The 12,099-nt window shown below is 40.9% G+C and overlaps 1 long non-coding RNA gene across 2 annotated transcripts; it reads right to left on the bottom strand.

The window, feature by feature from the left end:
* Nucleotides 1–1,338: 1,338 nt before the first annotated feature.
* LOC122419027 (uncharacterized) lies at nt 1,339–4,167 on the bottom strand. Of its 2 annotated transcripts, XR_006262799.1 has the most exons (3): nt 3,067–4,167; nt 2,651–2,893; nt 1,339–2,165 (listed from the first exon to the last, which is right to left on the bottom strand). It is a non-coding gene; the product is annotated as an uncharacterized lncRNA (long non-coding RNA). The 2 variants fall into 2 exon arrangements; XR_006262798.1 differs by having other exon boundaries at nt 2,651–4,167.
* Nucleotides 4,168–12,099: the final 7,932 nt, after the last annotated feature.

Below are 12,099 nucleotides of genomic sequence, written 5' to 3'. Positions count from 1 at the left end.
TAAAAGAACCACGAGAACCCCGCAAATTTGAAGGTTCTTTATCATTCATTAGTCTGATATTCGTTTCGAGCTTGTTGGGATAACTTTTACGGAAAAAATCGTTTGTACAGCGAGAAAATATGCTCTTGAGACTGTAAAACGACGTGAGAAAAGGAACAGGAAACAAATAAACGTATTAACAAACACGTTTACTTCTATCGATCTTTTTATTCTGAAAGTATACAACGATTTTTGTGTTCCGATCTCCAGCTTGGATCCGAGTTTACGTTTCGATTGTCTATTGTCTGGTATTCGAGATATCTCATGCAATGCAGCCACGAGGAACTGGATGCAATTGCAGCATGAAGCAATTGCTGTGATCGCTGAGATACATCAAAAAGCGTCTGCCCAACGTCGGTATAAAGTGTTGGGGATAACACTCGATTTCTCTAAAAAGATTTCCAGTGAGTTTTGCTTCTGTTATGCCAAAGCATCGAACTGCAATTTTGTAAAAGAAAAAGCCCAGAAAACCAAAACTTGTTAAACGAAAAAATGTTGAATCAAAAAACCGTTGTGATCAAAACGAAATTTGTCGAATCATCGAAAGTTTTCTTCAGTCAATGAATTTCATTTCGCTGCTCATCGCGATTCGTAGATGAAAAATTTTCTCCAAACTGTCAAAAATTATCTTTTTTTTGGTGCAATCACAAGTGAAAGTAGTTCGCAGAGCTTTTGTCAGAAGCTGCTACTGCGCGCTTGGACTGCTCGCCATTTCAAAAATACGGGAGATCGCATTTGATCTGAAAATCTCGTTTTTTCCAGACACCGAATAGCTCTCGTACCGGAAATCGGTGAATGGCACAGCCTTTCAGAGCCAGTCTCACAGAGACTTATATAAAATTATAAAGTCATTGTACTTCAGCATTTGCGAGGATATGCTCGTCCGACGTTTTTACTGTCGACTCGGAGCTGCTGGGAAGCGAAAAGGCGTGCCACGATTTTCTATCCCCGCGTGCACTGCCTTCGAAGCAGTATTATAGCAGGAATCGATGTTAGTCCTTGCACGTATATATTATACACACAGAAAAACTTGGCGTATTACCCGATCGTGGTAAAGGTCGCGGGACGAACACGTTTCAAAGTGCATTATCGCCGTACTCTCGCTAACTAATCTCGGAAAGTCTCTCCGGCCTCTCGACACGTAACGCGCGAGTGTGCAGCACGAGTAAAACGCTTGTGTATTCTCCGAGTTGTCTGATTTGAAAAATTTATGTCGTTCGACAAAACACGGATTAACCTCATTGTTAGCAATCCTGTACGAATTCTAATAAACCTGATGCTCAATAAATTCTTCAACCATTTCGTTTCAATCAGCAGCATTATTTTATTTCTCGATGTGAAATCGAACGCAATTCTAATTGGGCCATACATTTTGTTGGATAATCATGATAATTTTCGTTGTTACATTAAATATATTCTGCATTGCTGGTGAATTCGTCGATTCCGATGTTTCCCAGAGCACTCGTGTCGAATTGGTTATTTCGGTTACTCCGACGAGCTTCTCAACGGAGCGAATAATTGACTATTTTGAAAGATTGTCGAAACAACGACAAATTCAATGTTCCTTGATCTTCCTGGAGTTCTAGGCTGAACTATTTTTCGTCTATGCTTTACGAAATCTCCATGAAGGGAAAATATTTCGAGGAGATGAAAGTGTAACGAAATCGTAGCGCACCATTTCGTTAATAATCGATTGGAAGATTTTCGGGGGAACTTTTGTTCCAGAAAAGCTTGGAACGGCATTGAAGTCAAAAAAATATTGTTTTGGGGTCGATCGTTTTAGTTTGTTTCTCAAAAATTAGTCCTCTCGTTGCTTCGTCGTCCATCGATCCTGGATACCTTGATTAAGAGTCTGCCATTCGGTGAGACTCAAGAGTATAAAAACTGTGATGTTTGCATTGACGATAAGCGGAACGCTGTTATTTTATTCATACACGAGATCCCTCGCCACACGTCTCGGTTCCATCGGTGCGTAAAATCCTGCAGAGGAGCTGTTACAGTTGAACCTCCAACGAGAGCTGACCTCGCTCGAGTAAATGCTGGCTTATGTTTAATAAAAAATTTGACTGCCTCAAGGTGAAAGATGTTCGATTAGCCGGAGATGAACGCGAAATTATTCGTCAGCCCTAGAACGAAATTGAAGTATCATGAACAACGACGCTGAAGTTTGCAACGTTGGAGTTCAACGAAATGAACGAAAAAATTATTTATAATTCATTATTTTTTTATTTCACGAATTATTGATGTGGCTTGAAATACGACGAATTGGAAATTCGGCAGGGAACAAAATTGGAGATTTACTGGAATTATTTGAGAGTTTTTTTAGACCATTTCGTTGGACTCCAACGTTGGAAACTTCAGCGTCATGAACACGCATGAAGAAAAATTTTATACCGTAAAACAAAATTTTTTTTTGTATTCAATGAAATGAGAAATAAACGATCAAAAATAAATGCCTGAATTGTTAAACAAATTGTGGTATCTAATAAAAAAAAATCCTCAACGCCTAAAAATGATCGAAACTCTTCGATGCTTCCGAATTTTCGATTTTCACATGCAAGTCTCATCCAGTATTAGAATTTCCACTGTGCCGTTTGTCCTGCTTACGTACAGAACGGTGAAAACGTTAGTTCGTGGGGGAGCCGAAGCCATCCATTCCGTCGGGCCTCTCTCGGATATAATGAACGTTGTGCAAGAGTATATGTACGGTTCCGGTGGTCGTCGTGTCGCTTCCGGGCCCATATCGTCTCGCACGGTGGCTCTCTCGCGACGATTTTACAATACGGATTTTCATGTACGATTTATATCATTATAATTATCTGTTCAATAAAGTATACCGACGAAAGTGGAATAACTATGAAAAAGAGAGATCTGATTATTCAAATATAATTGCAATTGCATTACCGTAATCGTTAGAACTGTTTTATGGTGCTCGAGTTCCAAATGGAGGGACTTATGTGCTGGCAGTGGACTCAATACAATATTTTAACTCAGTTACAGTTTTAATGACGACGCAACAATGCTCACCATTACTGTAATTATTATCATCATTATATGATGCCTGGCACTTAATTCGAGATGCCATGCGGTTGGCGATGAAAGTGCGCTGCTGTTTCGAGAAGACGCTGCAGAGAAGGTCTTCTCAGTTCTTTACAGACTTCCCTGTGCAAGAATCGTATTCGCGGACGCTCCTAAAGCTTCCCATCTATAAAAACAGTTGGGCCGTTTCCAGTCTGGTTTTGCATCTCGATTTGGCAATTTGGTTTCGTCACGCGGACGTCCCAGGAGCGTTTCCTGTGGATTCTCTACGAGTAATGCAGAAAAATTCTCTATATTCATCGTGGCTTTTCTGATTTTCTCTAAAATGATGCGACGATTTTTGAAAAGATGATTGATGTCGCTGTTGAGGATGATACGAAATGAATTGTCTCAATCCGATTGCCATGGAGGTTACAAAAGACCCGGAAAACGAATCTTTTTGATTAGTCTCGAATTCGGTATGGTACACTAAAAGCAGAGGTGCGCCAAAGACCGTATGATCTGGATCGACTGCGCAGCGTTTCGCGTATGGCTCCGAAGTCCCGCGATAACGAGAGTCGCGCGTTCACTAAAACCGGAAACTTGCATATGAGCTCGACAACATTCTGCTACATGTATTTGTATACGTTGGAGCGCACGTGGGTGGTGCTACTGACCGCTTGACTGGCTTAAATGCGGCGAGCCTATACGCGATAGTAAACTCACCGCACGGAAGTCAACGTAACGAGTATAATATACAAGCCGATCTTATCGCGAAAACTCTTTTTTATATCGCGATTGCCCTCGGAGGGGGCTGTTTTTCTTCTTTGAACTTAAGGCTTCCGCTTACGGCGAGAGCGTGAGCAGCGATAAACTTTAACGCGTCAATCGTAATCACAAGGTGGCAGATTACATATAATTTAGTGCGTTCGAAGAATTTTTCGAAACTGGATTAACTTTCGGCTTTCGAAGGTTCGCTCGAGTGACAGTGCTCTGTAGAAAATTTATTCTCGTTGCAAACAATGATTTTCGTTTACGCACTAATGATTATTCAGGAAAGTATTTTATTATGCCGGAGAAAAGTGGAGTGGATATAAAAAATTCCACGAATCTCCACTTTCTCCCTCCTCGCAAGATCGTGGAACTAGAAAAAAAAAATCATTTTTCAACAGCTTTATATTTTCGCAGAGTATTTTCAGGTCGCGTTCTCATTTCTTGGTGCGCGGATATGATTTATTTATAAGGCGTTGAGCCTTCTGATAACGACGCGTTGCTTCGGACATCCACCCCGTCTTTAGTGCAATCGGTTTGCTCTGAATGTGTGCGCCGAAAAATTGTATGCAGCTAAGACCCAGAAAATACGCGCGTCGCTGTCTCGCTCTTTTGCGGCGTCAACTGAACCGTAACTACTTTCATAACGTATTATTTCGTACAGAACAACCGACGTTCATTCGAACAAACTCGTACGCGGGTACCGAGTCGAAAGAAAAAAATAAACAAAGACGATAAAATCATGGTCATCTCCTGCTCTCTTGGATGAAGATAATGCGGTTGAGATTCAACACGCACGTGCGATACTCGCGCGAATTATTGAAACTTTCTTACCTCGCAATTATCCGTATTATTGCCTCCGTGGATTAGTGGCACACCCATGCTTTTTATTAGTCCAATGAAAGAACGGATATATTTTCGTCGAAAAAGATACTTAACGTTTCGTAAGGCTGTTTAAATTATCGCAGTATAATAGGGATTTAAATGTGACCTGCATACATATATGTATATGCACATTACCGGTTGTATACGATCGAGTCAGCACCATTTTCAATTGCTCCTCATACCGGAGACTTCAACGCGACACAAAAACCCGTGCCGAGTAAATTTTCGTTCTTCTTTGTCCTCGCATTGTCCCGTAAGTCCTTTTGCGTCGAAGGTTTTAACGGTTCACTTTTTGGGTCGTGTATCCCTTCACGCCCACAATGTTTTTTACAATGGATCGCGATAATATTGGGCTGGGCATGTTTCATCCGTACGAAATCGACGATTCGAGTGTTCAATTAATGTCAAATAACCAAATTATAGAACGGTCGATATTTCGAAATGATAAAAGTTGTAATATCAAATTGAGGAAAAATAAGTAATTTGAAATTCTTATTTCCGATCGAGTATTTGGCAGATTACGTGTTTAACCGAATATTCTTTCTTTGAATTCGTATTTACTCGAAAATATATATTTCGATATTAATAATTCAACATGGAGAGCAGTTGTTTTGTATCTATAGACAGGTCAGAATACAGAGTAGCAAAAAATCGACAGTGAATTTTTCGAGCCTTAAACTTAGATATGCAGAATAGCGATGGCCCGAAAAGGCGAAAGTCAAATTTGAAATTGGAGATCACCGGTCTGAGTAAGTGAGTGAGTAAGACGCATGTATTTTGAGCTCCGCTGTATTTCTTTATTCTAATCGGTCGACTTTCTAACGTTTCGCCGTTTTGACCGTTCGAGATTTTGGTGTTTCAGTATTTCAACCTCAGTAATATTTGCTCTTTCGTTATTATATTTCCGAAATTGTTAATATATTCACAATATCGCTGATTGTAGTAATTTATGAATGGGAAGAGTGATAGTCGAATTTTCGGAAAAACGATATTTTAGTCGTCCTGCTGTGGGCGATTGTTACATTCTATTTTCGATGTAAACGTACTTCGAACCTTGAAGTTTCTGCTTTATTTATTTTCGACATTCGAAGCTCTGGTCGAATTGATCTGTCTCCATATCATCATTCGAAGTTTATAAACTCGAGATTTTAGCTGTTCGAAATTTTAGTCATTCCAACATTTTATCCTCACCCGATTCGAGGACACGTGAGTAGTTTTCTCTCGATTTTTCTCCTGTAAAAAGCGTTGTTGCTTGTGCGCAGTATCGAAAAGTCCCGAAATTCCTTATTCCAGCACATTTTTTTGCGTTCAGGTGCGTTTTCAAATGTTAATGACTGCTAAACGAGCGAGCGGATCTTAAACGTGAACCCGTGAGACTTCGGCGTATTCTATTTCCGTACGAATGCTCATCTGCGCATACATGTTGATTATGATCGTTCGCGAGCGTGCGAAGGTCTTGCAAGTGCACAACGCGCAATACATTGTCTCAGCCCTACTTCAAAGCGGGTCAATACACCGAACAAAACATACTGGGCGATTCGCATCATCGCGCGAAAGCAGCTCGCATACGTCACGATTTTTTTTTCCAACTCACTCCGCACCAACAGGATCTCGCGCAGCTTCGTATGTGCTTCGAATCTGTCCAAGCTCTTGGGAATCTTTTCATATTTGAGCGAATGTATATCACGAGTCGCTGATTGCGAGCGTAAACTGTATATCACGAGTCGCTGATTGCCATAAGCATTTGAATTTTAGAGAAAAAAATTCTTACGCTACTCGAAAGGTAACAAGCGATTTCTCAATTTCTGCAAGCAAAGAATAAAGAATTTTTCGCATCACCTTGAAAACGTAGGAAACGGAACATATTACTGGACTGCCGTGCTATTCACGCTTGTTTACTCCGTGTTTACGAGAGCAAAAATAATGAGATGACATTCGTGCCTGAAACGAGAGAAAGAATGTTGGGTGCCGTAGCGTCTTTTAATAAAGACGATAGCGAACTAAAAATCTTGTAAATCCCGCATCAACTGATTTATAGTTTGCGTATAATCACATTGTGAAGGATTATTGCGAGCACGCCAACTACGCTGGAGCGATTGATGAGTGGAAAAAAGTAGGTTTACGATATTCGATAGTTTGTTGATTGTGCACAGGCGATTTTCATCCGATAGACAGAAGCTGCGTTTTTAGTACCGGATGCTGACGAGATGTTTTTTCTCAACTTTCCTGCCGTTATAATTTCTCGTCGGTACTATTTTCTAATTCTTTTTCACGGAGTCTTTTATGCTTCGATGTTTGCGTTTCATTGACCCGCACCTATGCGCGATAAGGCTTCCTTCTTTCGAGTCGCATTCACCGGGCCGCTGTATGGTATTTTGCACGGTTTAATGCTGACGAACGTAAAGGCGTAACCTCGCCGATTTCATGAAGGATACAACCGACGTTGGTGCCATTCCGTTAGCTAACACTCGTTACGAGGACTGCACACGTATCCCCACACACGAGTATATCCTAAGCTACTAACTGTATAAACAACGCACCGGCAAGAAACGAAACCGTAAAGATTCGTGCATTACTCTGCCTCGAGCTTATGCACGGAGCGAGCGACGTTCTTGTTTCTAGGTTTGAACGGACTATTCCAATTATCCTTATTAGAAGGAAGGGTTCTTGTACCGCCCAACCTGGCTCATTTCCTTCTTCGCTTTTATGTCGTACATTCCCCTCAGCCTGTAATTAGAACTCCTCTAATACATTGGATAAATGTACAATGTTCGTTGAAAACACGTTACCGCCAAGGTGCGAACAATTTTCACGTCTTTCTCCGTAACCGTGTACTCGATCGTTTTTATTCTTCGGATTTTCCATTTTAACTTCGATAGCTAAGGGGCCTGCGCCTTTAACCTTTAGAGGACGGGAAATTTTCAGTTCAAATCGACATCTTTCAAATCGTGTAATTCATATATAAATCGAATTTACAATCTCAGGACAAATCTCCGACCAAGCAGGTGGTCCCTGAAGGGACAGTCCCGTCCTCTAAAGGTTAATCGTCGGCTACACTACGGGTGGTGCCTTTTTAGCTGTTTTTCGACCGAGTTTACCGATGATCGATCGAGTTTTAATTACTAGGAAAGAAAAATTGCTTCCGTTGTACGTCGAGCTGATCGAGATTCGTTCGGGTCTGAGTTTCCGGTTTTCGATGCCGGATTTTTTATCATGATTTTGATGTTTGACACGAAGCCTCCTATCGACAGAGCCTCTTTTTAATCGGTCAAAGTGTGTCAAAGAATTTCGATTTCGAAAATTCCAAGTGCGAACTTAGTCGACTGATCTATACTCTTAAGAATAGTAGAAAAAAAATACTGGAGATTACTCCGCGTTCGGATGTTGAATTTCGCTTTAATCGAGAAGCGACAATTCAGAGGATGAAGTTGATAAAATCACTAAAAATGTTGGTTCCGCAGTTAACAATAATGTGGAATCATTTTTGTTTGGGTTTATCGTCACGTGCAGTACTGATACGATTATCATGGAGGTTCGATCGCCTATGGAAGCAGGTGAAAATATTTGGAAATTTTGAACCCCAGTTTTTCTTGAAATGAGTGAGTTTCGTTCGAAATTCTTCAAGGTTCTTATCGAATGATAATATTCTTGCGATAAAGCGACGAGAGGCGAGTGTGTAACGTGTAAACGAACGTGTAAATGGTTCGACACATTTGACAGAACATTTTTCGACGCGTGAGCGCGTTCGCTTTATGGATGATTTATGTACTTTTGTACAGGATTTATCCACACGAACAAGCGGTTATTCTTATCACTGTAACGAGCGGATGTATACCGGCAGTTTCAGCGCGCGGGTTTTCATTCATTCAGGAACGCTGATCGATTCTTCGAAAAACAATTGAACTGGCACTGCAACGTTGCTGCAACGTCGTTACATTCCATTTCCGTATATTCCAACGATCCGAAAGTTCCGCGAAAGAATATTTTTCCACTCGATTTTCAAACGCTATTCGAGCGACAGTGTGAGAGGCTAAAAATTGAATGAATTATCTAATGACTATGTTCGATCCGGCGCGCATGTTCTCGACTTTGGATTAATCGATTGCCCACTATTTATCGTTGGGGTACTGTTTTATAAGGTCGTTAAATTCACATATGCATAATACGTCTTTCAAGATATAAAATAGTACTCGAGCGAGAGGCTAATTGCGCGTTAAATTATGAGAAGAGTGCAAAACTTGTTTTCCATATTTATATTTGTATGCACTTTGAGAACAACGACCCGGTACGTTCACCGACGGTCTATATAGCGTCGAAGAGATTGTCGGAAAATATGTTAGAATTAAGTGTGGAGAGACAGCATTTTAACGTTGCATATCCTCGAAGCTCGCTTCGCCTTTCTTATAAACGAGTAAATGAATGTTATCGATATAAGCATATTATGAATTCGCCTGTATAATTCGCCTTATTCGTATAACGAATATTCTCCTCGAGTTCAATCTTTCAAAACGTTCTTCCACGCTTTCTGCTCTGTGCTATTGTGTGTTTTTTTCTTCTTCTTTTGGAACAAGGTACTTTCCGACGGGGGAGAATAAGCATTCGAGTGTTATTAGTACACCGAATATTAATAGTCTTCAGTTGCAAAGCGCATATGAACTTTCATATCCTTTTGCGATTAATAAAGACAGCGAATTAGCGATGCTTCGTACTGATTTTTCATTATCTTGGCTATACGATCCGAATATCAATTGCGTAAAAACGAAGGTTGCAGGAAATGGTGGTGTTCGTCAGAATATACGTTAATAAATACGAAATTTTATGCATTTCCATGAGTAATGAACTTTTTAAATGCCTTTATTAATTAATCGTTGATCGCTTCCTCATTATTCTACAATTATTTCAGAACTTCCCGAAGAATTAGCGTTCGCTTTTGTTCAAACTTCCCCACAGAAAGAACACGACGAGTGCCTTCGAATAATGGGAGAACAACGAGCAGACTTTCCTTCAATACCGCTGTCCAGTGACCGTCGAGTAACCGACTCAGAAGTGTTTCAGGCCGACGAGTCACGAGAATTTTCCGCAGGATTTTTCCCCATATGGCTGTCTTGGTTTCACCTTCGGTGAAATCTTTTTTCTTGAAGTTTTTTGAAAAGTGTTGAAAAGTTTGGCCACCCCAGGCTCCCGGAGGGCTCGGATCATTCGAATGGTCGAATCGTGAATCAGTTTTCCGGCCTTTCCAAGTTTTCATAATCGAAAAAGAATCAATAAATAATTACTCATGATGCGCTTCAACGAAATTGAATTTATAGAGAAACGGAAGTGCCTTTCCCAGGTATAATTGTGAACACTCGAAAGCATGTTTTTGCCCGGATTTCGTACTAGAATTCGGTATATTTCGATGAGTATTTTCCCAGCTTGGGTACAAGTCGCGTGCCTGCGTTCTCAGAGCTCGGCCCACGTGCGAGCGAGTCGCGAGAGTGCCAAGACTAAATATAATCATCAGGAGGAGAGAAAAACCATGCTTGAGAACATTTCCCCCCCGCATAGGTTTACGCCGAGTTGCACTGTACAGATACCACCGCTATAACACACCAGCCCGCGGGAGGGCGAGGGGCGAGACAGAGAAGAGCAGAGAGTGATGTTAAGTGAAGACGAAAATACCTATATACGCATAGAAAATGATACGAGAAACCGTAGGTCTTTTTGGTTAGTTCGGGATCTTCGTGTTCCCGCGGGCCGCAGTCGCGGTTGAGTGCAACAACTCTCGTGCGGTGCTGGTAACAACTTTTCTCAACATCAAACTACGTGACGACCGCAAAAGTGTACGTTTGCTGTAGTTGGCTGTTTTTTTTGTCGCGTTTCCAACTCCGAGAACGAGATGTTCGTCCATAAGTTTTTCAAACGTTTGTTTTTGTATGTACGTGCAACTTGACGCGCACAAATGTCAATTCGATATTCCGTAGCGTCTGGTTTTCAAAAAAATGGTTTTTATATTGCTATTTGGGAATAACGAATCGCGATGATGGGTGAATGAAAATTCGACTTGGTGCTCCCTCCGGAGAAATTGAACGGTTTGTCATCGTCGTATAGTGAATCGCGTAACATTGAAGAGGAGAGAAAGTTTTTTTCCGTAAAGTCATTTCCAAAAACCCATTAGCTTTGATTGCTTATGCGTGAAATATTTCGTGTGGCGATAAGCAGGAAAATTGATGTTTCATGAAATCGAAAAATTGGGAAAAAATGAGGGAATTTGAGTCAATACTTCGCGGGTGCTTGTTCAATGCTTATTTTGAAGCGACTCCAATCCTCTCCCAAGAGTCCAGCTGTCGCTCAACTCGTCGAATGAGTTCACGGAGAAATTCATATTTTTCCGCGCACGACCGTGACGTGATAAGACACATTTAAACCGTCATCCAAAGTACACGTTTTCATCATCAATTTTTCTTCGCTTTATTGCTTCAGCTTACGTTCCTACAAGAGGCTCGCGCGCGATTCCATTGTCAGTTTTTTGCTCTATTCTTAACCCGAGCTATTTCCCCGCCTTTGCTTTCGATGTGTGACTCTGGATGCCAGTGCAAAAGTTTTCGCGGACGTGAGCGGAGGGACCTCGGGTGCTTGAATAGTGTGAAGAATGTTTTATTGCGAATTTTATACGTAAAGTTCGTTGTCAGTGGCTTCGTAGAGGGGAAAAAATCATTTTTTTCAAAAAACCAAAACACTGCGATGGATTTTTAAAAAGTAAGAAAAATTGCTGAATTCTGTGGGTTTTTTCACAAATATTATCGAACATTCTGCCCCATGGATCCACTTTGCGTGCTTTTCTACCGCTGGCTAAGGTCGATAGAAACATGAGCTCGGATAATTACACGGAAATAATGAATTACAGAAAGAGATCTCGTGTTTAGAGTTGAGCTAGATAAATAATTGGTCGAAATTGCTAGCCCCCAGTAGTCAAGGTGATTCCAAAGGTTATTACAACGAATTCAACCGTTATTACAAACATTTTCACGTGCTTGACGTCAAAAATAGATCTTCTAAGTAATAGTGATACTCGCCACGCTGTAATTTCTAAAAAAAAGTCTGTCATACGAGGCATGTCAGGTTAACCAAGCTATGGTTTCTCGAATAGATCCAGAAAAACATCTGTTTCCTATCGTCCACTATTTCGACTCCACGATAGTTTCATTTCGAATACTTTTTCACACGTTTTTTTCACCTCCACTCGGTCTCTAACATCGTACGATCTGAGAGCTGAATTTTCGTCGCGGGTGTATTCAAAATCCGAGTAAATACGCTTTGGACAAAATATAAAATTGCAAAAAATCGTCTCATATAGGAATTTTCTCGATCGATCTGCACGACGCTGAAGTTTGCAACGTCCGAGTC

This window comes from Venturia canescens, chromosome 1, assembly GCF_019457755.1.
Source record: "Venturia canescens isolate UGA chromosome 1, ASM1945775v1, whole genome shotgun sequence".
Lineage (NCBI taxonomy): Eukaryota > Metazoa > Arthropoda > Insecta > Hymenoptera > Ichneumonidae > Venturia > Venturia canescens.
The sequence above is the reverse complement of the archived record's forward strand: the minus strand, read 5'-3'. Positions and strand labels throughout refer to the sequence as shown.